The 13,404-nt window shown below is 41.8% G+C and overlaps 1 long non-coding RNA gene across 1 annotated transcript in view; it reads right to left on the bottom strand.

The window, feature by feature from the left end:
• LOC146511371 (uncharacterized) overlaps positions 1–13,404 on the bottom strand; it is a 115,630-nt gene that overhangs the window by 44,150 nt on the left and 58,076 nt on the right. The window lies entirely within an intron of this gene.

Raw genomic sequence — 13,404 nt, 5'->3', positions numbered from 1 at the left:
CTGGAATCAGAGGGAAAACTGGATAAGTGTGCGACGCAGTTACACAGCTATACATTATTCCACACTGAACCTTATAAAATCAGCAATCTGATCATATCACTCCCGCTGCATCTGTTTTTAAAGAAAAAAATAAATAACTGCGACCGAGCACTGGAATACAAGTTATTAGAGCAAAATGATTTCCAGAAGGATGAGCACGTGTGTCCAAAATAAATGAATTAATTTTTTAATTCAATTACTGTTTTATGTTCAAGGTGGGCAATGCAGATGAGGCAATCCACTGCACTTTAAGGCTAAAGACGCAAATCTTTCCGAAACAAATCAAGATTAAGCCGCTCGTTTTGCATTTATTAAAAAGAAAAAGAAGGAGAAGAAGAAGGAAAAAAAGCCTGGGGTTTTCCTTTCAGCAGAGCAACCCTCAGACTATCGACTTCACTAAAAAGAAAACCTTAGGTTAATGGTTCTGTAAATTTCCCCTCTCTAACAGTTTTAATTGCACTACACAAGAGAAACATGGCTTTGGGAGTCAGACGCTATGATCTCCTGCCATAAGCATTAGAATGGAGGCTCACCTTGCTTTCTCTGGATGCTGCTGGTTGACATTTAACATCACAGAGAGAGGGGAGGTGCAGAGCCAGGTGCCCTACATGCACATTTGACCCCCTGCTAATGTCATAAGGGGAAGGTCCCACACACCCTTGCTTCGCTCATACAAAACACTACAAGGCTGCAGAGTACTATCTAAGTAATTACAGATAGATTTTAGTTACCTCTTAATATTTACATGTATATAGCATAATCCTGCAACTTAACATTTCCACTGCATGAAATAAAAAGCTCAGTGTTTTATTGAATTATAGGGAACATATCAGTGTCTGCTGCTAGAAAGTGCAACACTTCCTTATATTTGCACATTTAACAATGTGCAAATATAAGAGCATATTAGGTAATCATTAGGAAATCAACCTCTCTTTTCTCTTCTTTATTTTAACTAAGGCAAAAACACAATTCTCTGCAACATGAGGAAAGATGCAGCACACTTTGGAGGGCACAACAAACACAGCCAGCAGGCCTGTAACCCAGTGCAGATGACCTGGTTCTGCTTGCACGCAACCATGAAATAACAACTGCTGTTTAGAGTTTGATGTTAGCTTGGGGAGCGTACTGTCCCTGCTCAAGCTAAGCAGGCAAACCTTACTGTCAGGATTTGCTTGGAAAAAAAAATTGCAATCAGGTCATGTCCTAAAACAAAGCAGGTGCTACATCTACTGGGTTATTCTCTAATTCTGGAGTCTGCTCATTGCAGGTCAGGACTGGTGGCACATATAACGCTGTAACCCATATAGTCTTTTTTTTATTTATTTATTTTTAAACACACTGGATGTTTAAAAGTTTCTATAATTTCTGATGACTGAACACATAGAGATGTCAGAAAATAAGCATCTGTGATGAAAAAGCACAATACAAAAATATGTGGAGCTTACTAAAATTTAATAGTTAACTATTTTGTTCGTAACAACCTACTAATGACATCTGTAAGGACTCAGAACAGCCACATATATGTATTTCATAATATAAATGTTTTTATATAGGTTGTAGAAACACATGGTGAAATGTGTGTGTTTGTGCACTTTTTTAAGCCACTTACAAAAGGACGATTTGAATAATTTGAATACTGCGTATTTATTATTTTTAATAAACATTTTTTAAAGAATAAACATATTCCAAAGGCAATAATAAATCCACACAGCGGTTTGCATCTTTATAGTCATCCCGTGGATGATTTTTGAATGTAAAGTAACAGAAAGAAATTGTCACTACCCAAGGCGCACAATGTCTCACTACCACTGCTAAATATTCTCCATATTTCCACTCACATTGTGGAAATGCACAGTATGCCCCCTCTTTCTTATGTGGTACTGCAGGTATGTTTACCTGCCTATGTTGCTGATGTACCATCACATATGGGGCATCTTTTAATTTAAGCCAGAAAACCAAAATAAATACCTTTTTTTCCTCCCCGCTTCCTCACAAGATCATTGAGGACAGCGGTGATTGCTCCTAACTTGATTTAATATCAATTTTGAGAAATTACAAAAGCCATTTGGAAATACATCAGAATCTGTTAAGTGAATGATACTGCCACACATTTTAACACATAAAAATATGCAACAAATTTGAACTTGGGTTTAAAAATAACTTGGCATTGATCAGCAAAATCAAAGCATGGATAATAATATCCCCACCAAAAAATATATGAAATAAAATATTAACTACAGTTTAACTATTGTCTTATAACATTTTTTACTAGCACTAATATGCTAAAAAAAAATGAGACAAAAATTATAAGCATATTAAACCAACTCTGCATAGATTTTATGGAGTAAACTGTAGCACAAAATGAGCCCCACTGTGCAGGCTGTGTGATGTTGGGGTAAGGCCTGATGCATGATGCAAAAAAATAAAAAAAATTAAAAGGGAGGGGAGACTGATAGGAAGGCAACGGTTACCAAGGCATCTCAGTTTGGTTAAAACTGATGCAACTACAACGTTTACTACTGCAGAGCACATAGCTCACAGCGACCCTGCACACACTTTCCTACAGACAGCACGTTCGCGTTTCGACCTGACTTCCAATTCGTTTCACTGACTGCCAAAAATAAAAGACCAACAACACCGACGCTTATTTGGGAGCTTTTAATGCTCACGCGTGCCACACAGGTTTGAAATGAAATTAATATCTTGTTGTTGTTTTTTTAATTAGTTAATTAACTAATTTTACTCCATAGGGTCATATATAGTTTGATCTTGAGTAAAATGAATGTGGTTGTCAAGACATTCTCACACAGGTACGGTTGATGTGGCCATGCTGCAGAGGAAGGCCTGCTTCAGATTTTTTTTTTGTCGGCTTATACAGCAGCCTCGATCGAAGACGCACAGCACAGACCGCATTTCGATGTCGCCTTACATCTAGTTTTGTTGTTGTTGTTGTTCTGGCACTTGTTCCCATAGGCTCCGTGTGCAGAACGCTGCGCACGCAAAGGGCGTTTCGATGCGGCAGTTTCTCTGTGTTTTGACGTTAAAGAACGGCAGTCACGGCGATTATGCGACTCCCTTACTTCACGCAGATCGGTTTATATTTCTGTTGTACTCTCTTTTGTTCTTCTCGAGTCCAGAACAACGTGTCGGTGTGCGACAGAAATCCCTATCCGGGCGTGTTGATCGCAAATCCAGCAGAAGTGCGAAACAAACAGGTTCGGTTCGATAAGAAGTCCAAATCCTGCTGTCCGTGAGTTCCCATCCGCCTTCTGCGCGGAGTCCCAACTTCTACCATTAGCCCACAACTTTTACAAACTTCCACCTCTGTCCAAATGATGGAATTTGCAACTGCAGCCACAAGTTATTTCTTTCTGTTTCCTCCCTACTTCTTTCCCACCCTTGACGCCCCCCTTCCTCTCAACCCCCTTTTTTTCTCAAAAGAGAGGCCCACCGGCTGCCTCTTGATTAATAAATGTTTAGGCTATGTGTTTTGAAGTGAGGGACAAAAGGGGTTGGCCTGTGACCCCTAGGAGCCCCGACCTTGCGCAGGTTCATTGTGAGGCGCTGGGAAAGGGGCTTTAGGACGGAGACCCCGGGCCACTGACCCACACACATCCCAGAGCCCTGCCATTCATGTGCGCACCGCTGCATGTCGCCCCGCAGCTTCCATTGTTTCAGCGGGAACAATAGCCTTACACCCCTCCACCCCTCCTCCTCCTCCCTCTGCCAGAGAAAAAGCAGCTTTCAAACTTCCCTATATGTCGCCTGATGCAAGCCCGAACAGAATTTCTCCTCTAACGCTTTAAACGAAAAAGAAAAATGTTGACAAAACGTTAACGCTCTCAGTGGTATGTTCACCCGAGTTGCATCACAACTTGGGTGAACGTTGCATCATTGCACTGACTGGATTCTCGCAGCCGTCAAAGGCCAACACTGTAACAGAGTGAAACAATGAAACGGTAACGGAGGGAAACTGTGAGACAGAGGATGGATGCTCGGAGGAGGACGAGATGACAGAAAGGAAAGAACTCGAAGAAACAGCGCGTGAATAACACCTGTGGGGTGATTTTAACGCTGGAGTCAGATATACGTTAATAAGTTGGAGGTAACGCGGGCATTATTGCGCCTGGGCCACAGGGTTAGCAAGGTTACTCTAATGACATCATCCATGGGGCCGTGGTTTCGATTCGATCTTTGCCTGGGAGTCAATCACGGCAGGAAGTGAAGGGGACACAAACGAGCAGTGCAGGACTGCCACTTGCTTCAATCAATTACTGCTCCAATTTTGAATGCACAAGCAAGACTCCCTAAAAGGAAGCTACGCCTTTGCATGTCAGAAGTTACGTGTGCGAAGGGAAGAGGCCGTAAGAAAAGGAAAGAAATACAAGAAAGAAAGAAAAATGCGTGTAAAGAAAACGCCTTTAACAGCAAAACAAGTTTTATGGGTCTATTTACAGAGACAACAGCCCCCCCCCCCCCCCCCCCCTAAAATATTCCTCATTTAATCTATGCAGAGACAACACACAATTGAACTAACAGCCTATAGAAATTGAGTTGCAAAACCGGTGGCCTGATGCGTGAAACTGAAATGAACCTCTCAAGACAAATGGCGTTAAACATGATTAATTGTGGCCGGCAAGAAGGCGACCAGACTACACAGTCCTACCGTCAGGCTTCACCAGATTATAGAGCAGTTATTCCCACGTATAGACCACATAAACTACAACAAGCCCGTGCTGCTAAAATCCCCACTGAAACGCTGTCTGACGTGTATAATAATAATAATAATAATAATAATAATAATAATGAGAAAATCAGATAAATGATCGCTTTAAATCACTGGATATATAGAACTTCCAGAACGCGCATATTTGAGTGTCTACGAGCGAGCGCGCGCGCATTTGCATGGATAAACGCGTGTTGTGCGCGGGCGTGTGTGTGTGTGTGTGTGTGAGAGAGAGAGAGAGAGAGCGAGAGAGAGAGAGAGAGAGAGAGATTTTACTCATTGTAATGCACGGAGCGACCTGCCCTCTTTTTGAAAAAAAAGCGAGAAAGCGCAGCCATGCTTTGCAGAGGCTACAGCGTCGCTCTCATTGGTAGCGTCAGCTTCTCGCCACACGGAGTCTTTGCTTGTTCGCTGCTACACGTCGAGAGAAACCGGGAATACACAGCAACTGCCTAGAGCTGCGGTGAAGTAATAACGCTCAGATGAAGTGAAAGAAACAGCAGGGCACGGATACATACGAACAGAGCGCACGGTGTGCTTGGGATCCACCATATGGCGTGGACCATTTCCACGGTGAGTATTTTCCGCCGGCGTTTGCTTTATAATCAAGCCTTTGAGCAATTATTGATGAGCTGATTTGCGTCTTTTTGCTCCCGCCGTTGGTAACGCGTGCGTTTTAAGAGAATAAAACGGATGGCGATCGTTCTCCGTGCAGATAACGGGTCCCTGTGCACGCTGCACTTGCCATTGTTATTGCGGGCTTCAGGGAAAAATCCACTACTAGTTTAAAAAAAGGATGAGTAAAGACGTTAGAAAAAGCCGAGCAGGCTTAACGAGCGGGATTTGTTTTTATGTTTTCATGATCGTTCAGAAGGGGGAAGAGGACGGAGGATATCTGAGCCTCATCGTTTGTTCGTTGCACGGCGCGTGAGGACAATAGGGGTCATTTTCTTCTGGGAGGCGAGAGAGGGAGAGAGAGAAGAACTGGTGAAATATGGTGATTTGCTGACAAGTCGCGATGGAGCTCCAAACAGGGGTCGACGCGAGAGTCTGACTGTTTTCAGGGGATAGGGACGTTTCCGTCTAAAATGGCGATTCCCTTTGTTTCTGTATCCCTCTCCTCTGTGTTCCAGCGAGTGGGTGATGCATTGCAATTAGCCTACAATCTACGAGCCTGCGCCTTCTCTTTCCCACTCCACAGTGCTTTTTGTGTGTGCGCGCGCTCTTTAACTGTAAAACAGGAGCCGTAATTATTATTTTTTAAACGCTGAGCTCAGGAGATCCGTCAAGCACACAGTTGTGGGCAGGTGTCCGATGCGACTCTTACTCATAAACAGCAGTGACTTGGGTTGAATTTAAGCTGCTTTCGCTCTAGTTTACAAGATATGCAAATCACCGTGTGCTCCGTGAAGTCTGCATCGCTGCAGATTTCACCGGGTTATAGCTGAATTGCACAGATTCTAGGATCTCTGTCAGTTTCCCACTCAGCTGAGGCATTCGACGGGAGAGGAATTCGCATTTATGCACCTCTGAGCCACTTTCCCGTTACATTCAGCGTGCGCGTTATATAATCTGGCCATAGCACGCATAATGCACCTTGCAGTTTAGTGAAAGCCACTGATTAAAAATAATAATAATATTTTGAGGGAGTGAAAATCAGCTGCAGCTCATCACCAGAAGCTAAATGCAGCACTTGTCAAACTCGCGTCAAGCGACGCGATCAGAATGACACAAGCATCTCTCCATCATTACTGTGTGCAGGGAGTGCGTGTGCGCATGCCCACGTGAGTGTGGGTCTATGTGTGAGTGTAGGTACACGTGTGTTCTCTCTTCTTTTCTTTTTTTTTTGAATAGTGCAATGTTGCATAACTGATCACAGCCAATGCCAGATTTGGGGCTTCACAATTTGCTAGACCATTGTTGGCATTTCCTCTGCCAGCACGCGAACGCGCAAATCCGCATGCACGCACTAACGCAAACACACACACACACCAACCAGCAGCAGAACTATTACCACATGTCGGCGATAAACGTTAATTCTCGGATTGGGAAGTCGTCAATTTCCCTCCTAGTTTCAAGGACACGGGGCAGCGATGAGGAGGACGCTGGGTAATATAGAGGAACATCTGTTTGCCTGGTGACGTCAGCACCCCCCCCCCCCCCCCCCCCCTCTTTCATCCCAATCCTCTTGTGCTGAAGGCAGATGCCTCATTTGTTTGGCTGGAGCACCATTAATCCCAAAGTCAGAGGAAAAGACCGGACGGAGAGAGATCAGTCCCATTTAGGTGGTGCCCGCGCCGGGCTCAGCTCGGTCTCGATGTCCCGGTGAGTTTGCTACGGATGGACGCGCGCGCACAGTGCGCACCGACGAGCTCAGGACACCGGCAGTTTCTCAGGGTTCTTCGGCTGCCCGGTTTGCGATTTGCGGCAATTTTAACCTGTGACCCGCAAAGAGAGGCTGCAGGCGTTTGTGTGTGTGTGTGCGTGCATGTATCTATAGATGATGTGAGGAGGAGGGCGTTATGAGGCTATAGGAAAATCAATATTTTGCACGCGGACTTTTTTCCTCCTTTTTTGGACGCCGAGTGATGTTTCTGAACAGGTCAATGTGGAATATGAGAATTTGTCATTTGCAATTCAATATGACGCATTTGTGTTTTCTTTTTCCTTAGGTGCACTATGGGATAATGGAGGATTTTTTTTAATGCCTTCCTCGGTTTTGGACAAAAAGCAGTCGACGGACACGGATCAAGTCATTTTTGGCTGCTAAAGCGGTCTGGGACGTATAATCACTTTGCCTCCAAACTGGCTGTTCTGCGTTAAAGTCCTGTAACTTAACCTCTTTTTTTCTCCAGCTGAATGTTTTTCCCCCGCTCACACACACACACACACACACACACACACACACACACACACACACACACACACACACACACACACACACTCTCTCTCTCTCTCTCTCTCTCTCTCTCTCTCTAAGGTAGGCCTGTAATTCTTTGCATTTTTGGCCAAACTTGACATCCCAAAAACATCTTTAGTTACACGTCAGAGGCCTCAGAGGCTGCAGAAATAAAGATTGATTATTATTTGTCGTAACAGGTTTTACGCAAAGGTTTCGAGGTGTCTGCCCTTTTCCCACAGTAGAGTGGATGCAGCTGGTGGACGGACACACACACGCGCGCAAACACACACAGATGAGTGGGTTGTGTCTCTCCGTGTTCACAGCGGACCTTGATTTAATGTCTTACAATTAAGGCACGCGGTGAATGCCAAGAGATGATCTTCCTATCTTCTCCGATCTGCACACCCCAGAAATGAAAAGTTTAAAGTTGCAGATTTTTTTTTTTTTAAGAAAAAAAAAGATAGATAGCCTATAATGTTATTAATACTATACTGGTGGCGTTCTCACACTGAACTTTTGCTCTTGTGTTTCAAACTGTAATTCGTGTGCCGTCATTCGTGTGCTGTCTCTTTTCCTCCTGCATTTAACAATAAACAAAATACAATATTTGAAAGCTCTTGTTTTATATGAACATATTTGCTCCAGTGTGTGTGTGTGTGTGTGTGTCGGTGGGAGCTGTCCATCCTCACATAGGCTACCCAGAGCGCTGTCCACTCTCTGTGGTGCTGAAATCTGCGCGCCACCGATCAGCCTTTTGTTTCACTTGCCCGCCGGTGGAAAAGCGGAAATGGCTCAACTTCTTCTCTGTAGTGCAGGAATGCAGTCCGGACTCCTCGACGTAGAAACGCAAGCAACTGCGTTCGAAGAAATTTCGACATTCTTGCATTTTGCAGGCACCTCAAATGTTCTTTATGTACATATATTTATTTATTAATTTATTCTAAGTGTGGAAATTCGTGAAAATCTGCAAATGGAGTGACGGCTGGCATTACCGTTGAGCTCATTCGGTTCTAAAAATAGCATAAAAACATCTCCACACATTTTTACTTCAAATCATCGTCGCACGAATTTATCAGCGACCCATTTCCCCCCTAAAACTTGCTTAGAGGAAAAAAAATATTTTGTACAAATGACAATTATCACAGTAAAGAGGTTCTAACCCCCTCCCCCACAAAAAAACTATAAAGCCTCGCGTGACAAGGATAATAAACCATGATTTATTGGATCTGCATATTAATTTCCATAAGTACGCGTGGTGCCTTTGCGGAATGTAAATGAGGAGGACGACCGTGGAGCGTGTGGCTTAAACACTCGCATGGACTTTAAACGAATATCAGGTTTTTAAAATGTGCTTCACCAAAATCATTGACTCAAGCAGATGAATGCAGACCACTAACTGTGAGAGTCTTGTGGCATTTCCGCTGGATGAAATAACATCCTTCGATCTTAGTGTGTCGCGTGGTGGCGTCCGCACGCAATATCAAACCGTAATGGAGACTCTCTCTTCCGGACAGTAAAGATCAGTGGGGCTTCATTTAGTACGACTCAAGTTATGTTAAAGTATTTATTTATTTATTTATTTATCTGGACGCACTTCTGTTTTTCCTTCAGATGATTGGCTCCATATTGCACACACCGACAGAAAATAATCAGATCTTAATTAATGACATGAGTCTGTGCGCTACTTGTAGATAGAAGGATAAGCGGGGCCTGGCTAAAGTGGGGAGGGGAGCACATAAAAGTCATTTCACCAAATCATCAGTTTATTTCCTTTAAGTCTTCCAGAGAAACATATCTGGATCAGCGTAAGCATAAACTGAATTTCTAAGTACAGTCAACGGATTCCACAGTGCGCATGATCGGTTGCTGTAGTGTTTAAAATCAGCTGAGTGGTTAAGGAGGGGGACTGACAGTTTAAGAAGTCCGCTCTAACACCCACCTGCTCGGGTGGTTAATATCATTACAAATGAAACTACAACTCGGTCACCTCATGAATTAAAAAAAGAGCAGTCTGCCTGCCGTGTCATGTATTTGGTACACTAGTGGGTGGGTCTCAGTGCAGAGAACCACATTACAAAATTGAAATTTCATATCTGAACTCAGCAGCCCCGGAGTCTGGTTTCTACTGATAACCAAAATCTTCAAAGTTGAATGAAATCCATGAGGCTGCCATAAAGCATGTTCATCATGCTCCTGCTTTGCCTTCAGCTCCTCCTGCACGGGCTGCTCAGGACGTCAGAAGAACTCCGCTGCCCTCTTGTGGAGGAAATTGATAAATGCTGTTAAACAGCACATACAAGATTCAGTAAAGAGCAAATTCTTAAAGATCCCCTGAAGGCATGTTTATAAACAGGCTCTCTTTTGAGCAATTTTCTTTTTGGGATGATATCTGAGGTTTTTTGTTTTTTTTAATTATTTCCATAAAAAGCTCAGCGTGGTTGGAAAGCTTGAAAATGGCACTACGAGCTCTTCCATTATTGAAATAATGGAGAAATAGATCAGTGTTGTTTGGCTTGTAACAAACAGGAATTCCAGCAATACAAGGGTAAATTTAAAGAAATAAGAACACATTAAAAAAATAAAACACCACAGATTAAAAAAAAAGAGTGAAAAAGAAATAAAAATAAACATGTCCATCAATGCCTCATCAAGCAAGTTTTGTTCTAAAACAAAACAAACTAACAAACAAACCAACAAACAAAAACCTAAGGATTTTTCCTCCATGTTTTTATTTGACTTTTGTTAGTTTTTCAAGTTAAAAAAAATTCCATCTGTCCATCCATTTTCTTTTGCTTATCCAATTCAGGGTTGTGGGCTGGGCAGGTGGGTGGGGGATCCCATCCCAGCTACCATAGAGCAAAAGTAAACCCTGGAAATGTCGCAGCAACACAGAGAGACAAACAACCATTCACACTCACACTGGACTGTGGGAAATACTCAAAGAGAACTCACACAAACACAGGGAGAACATGCAAACTCCACACACGAAGGTGGAAGGTGGAGTTGAACCAGAACCTTCTTGCTGTATGTCAACCGTGCTGCCAGCACTTTGTAAAGTCAATTCAGTTTTAATTTATTTTCAAAAGCATAGTTTTTATTTTAGTTAACTAAAATGTTCCTTCACACATGTAGTTTTAGTTTTCAGTTTATATTTAGTTTACTATAATAACCTTTGTTTTTAGTCAACTATAATAACCTTGCTCCAAAGCAAGCTGCACGTGTTAAATTCTAAAACATGCATCATTCTGCAGTGAAGCTTCCATGAAGAGTCACCAATACACCTTTTTAAATGAGGACAGAGGAGAAAACAGATGATATTATGAGTGATGGTAAATTGCATTTAGAAAAATGTGATTTCAGGAGATAAAAGCAAAAAAAAAAAAAAATCATTTATGAGCATTTTGTTAATGTATTTGTTTGTTTGTTTTTAAAAGCAACAAATCAAATTATATTTAATGGAGTCAAAGTGTGTCAATGGCAGAACAAAAAAAAAATAGATCTACTTCTATAAATAATGTGTCTGACCTGGATTATAAAACGTGGATTTATGTCTGGAATAGTTCCAAGTGTTGCAGTCCTACAACAAGCTCCAAATGCACAGTTTTGTCTGAGAAACAGTCCAAGTCTCAAAGATATTTCACAATAATATAAGGCAAAAATGATAATTACTACATTGGAAAGGCTCCCCCTTCTCCTTAACAACTCTGCTTGAAAAACGAGTCAATTTAATCCGTCTATGTGTTTTTGTTTTTACTTTTCAGCATCTAAACTTCTCTTTTGTCCCAGCAGAAATCCTTTTCTTCTACAGTTTTGCCTTCATGGTCTCCTCATTACCAAAGTGCTGACGTACTGTGACTGTAATGGCTGTGCCACCGTCCTCACCCATCTTATCTCATTAGCCGGACCTGATTGGCCATGAAGGTGTTCTCTTGCCATCTCAGAATAAAGTGACTGTCTTTGCCACTTCTTAGATCATAACTCCCCAACTATTTCCCCCCCAAGAGAGACATAAGCAAATTAAAATATGTTAGGAAAGAGCTAAAACGTTGACCTTGAACGTGTGGAACAAAGCGTCCAATTTCAGCGCTTGTGATGCCGTTGCAAAGAGAGGATTCTGACTTTAATTACCAGTTTGTACAATTCTTTCCAGTAACTAAAGGGAGATTTAGCAGTACTTATATGAAACATATGAACATAACAAAGGCCAAACTATGTCATTTTTAGAGAACAAAACACATCTCAACATTAAAATTAGAGTCTACTTTAAACATGGAGACCGATATTTCATTCTTTTACTATAAATGTTTCTAACTCTGAGGATCTAGCTACAAATCCCAGTAAATTTATCAAAAATACTTTGTAATGAATCATTTTACATATGACCAGATACTGTCAACACAGTATCTATTAACTGAGAACTTGCTAAGACGCTCTTCAGACTGTTTTTGAAGTCATGACTGCAAATGGATTTTACAGACTAGCTAAGAAATAAAACAGGGAAGAATGGCATCGCAACTATTTACATTAAAATATCTCAAATGTTTCTACTCTCTGACTCCATTTCTCTCCATGTCACTAATGGAAAAAACATGATTTCAAAACAAGACGACTTTCTGGAATATCTTCAGTGGGTGACTCACTGAACAGACTTTTCCACTGATATTTAGCTGCCAAGAAACCAAACCAGAGGGCGAAAAGAATTAAGGCACATTCACTGCGGTTTGAAAGCAGTGGTCAGCTCTAATCACTGCTAAAGGTACCTTTAATGTGTGCAGCAGACATGCCATGGTAAATAACCATGGTTACTTGGATAGAAGAAGGGGGAAGAGTGTGTCCTTTAAAGCTTTGAAACGAGCGCCTACGAATGGGTTCTTGTGGAGAGTAATTACAGAAATTACTGTTAGCAGCTGAAATGTCTGTGAGAAGGCTGCATGCTGCATTGTGAGCTTCTCTGAGCTACAATGAACTTAAGTTTCACCTGTGGAGTTTAGGCCTGTGCCCTCTGCAATGAAACCTAGCTCAGATATAAACTGTGGAGCTCTACGCTGAGCTCCAGCCCACCATAACCCTGCAGTTACCTCTTTTAAACCGCATTACTCACCAAAGTGTAATTTAAGATGAAACTTTCAATGGGCTGGAAGTCATGCAAAGCAGTGACTTTGATTAGGCCCTTCCTCCCAGTCAGTTAATATCTTCCAAACATGTTGACAAAGGTTCACAGGATCAATTATTCTCTCTAAACATAAATCTCAGGCCCAATCAGAAGTAATATTGCCTAGCAACTATTAACAGATTACAGACATCTTAGTATAAATTGTTTCTAAATGGTAAACAATTAATCTTCACTTGCAGGAAAAAAAACAAACAAACATTGAAGCACCTTTTTAAAAGTTTAAAAGTTATATGCAGTATGTTTCTTTAACAGTGTGTATCTCCTTGTTTCTTTTGAGTGTTTATACTCAAGCCCATAATTTATTTTGGTTGCTTCGGTGCTTAAAAAGAAACATTCTTTTTCTCATTATTTCACCACTATAAAACCTTAACCCTGCACTACAATCTGAAGTCTTGAAATACAGATTCAAATGTTAAAAATCAGGATTTTTAAAGCAGAAAATCACGTGATTTAAATGCTAAAGGGGGTCGTGGGCTCCATCTGAATAAAACCTATGACGTTTGACTTTCCAGTGTGGTTGTACTGCACGATACCATCCACAAGATGGCAGTATGAGCACAGGTA

This window comes from Neolamprologus multifasciatus, chromosome 9 (assembly GCF_963576455.1).
Source record: "Neolamprologus multifasciatus chromosome 9, fNeoMul1.2, whole genome shotgun sequence".
Lineage (NCBI taxonomy): Eukaryota > Metazoa > Chordata > Actinopteri > Cichliformes > Cichlidae > Neolamprologus > Neolamprologus multifasciatus.
This window is presented reverse-complemented; position numbering and strand designations above follow the sequence as displayed.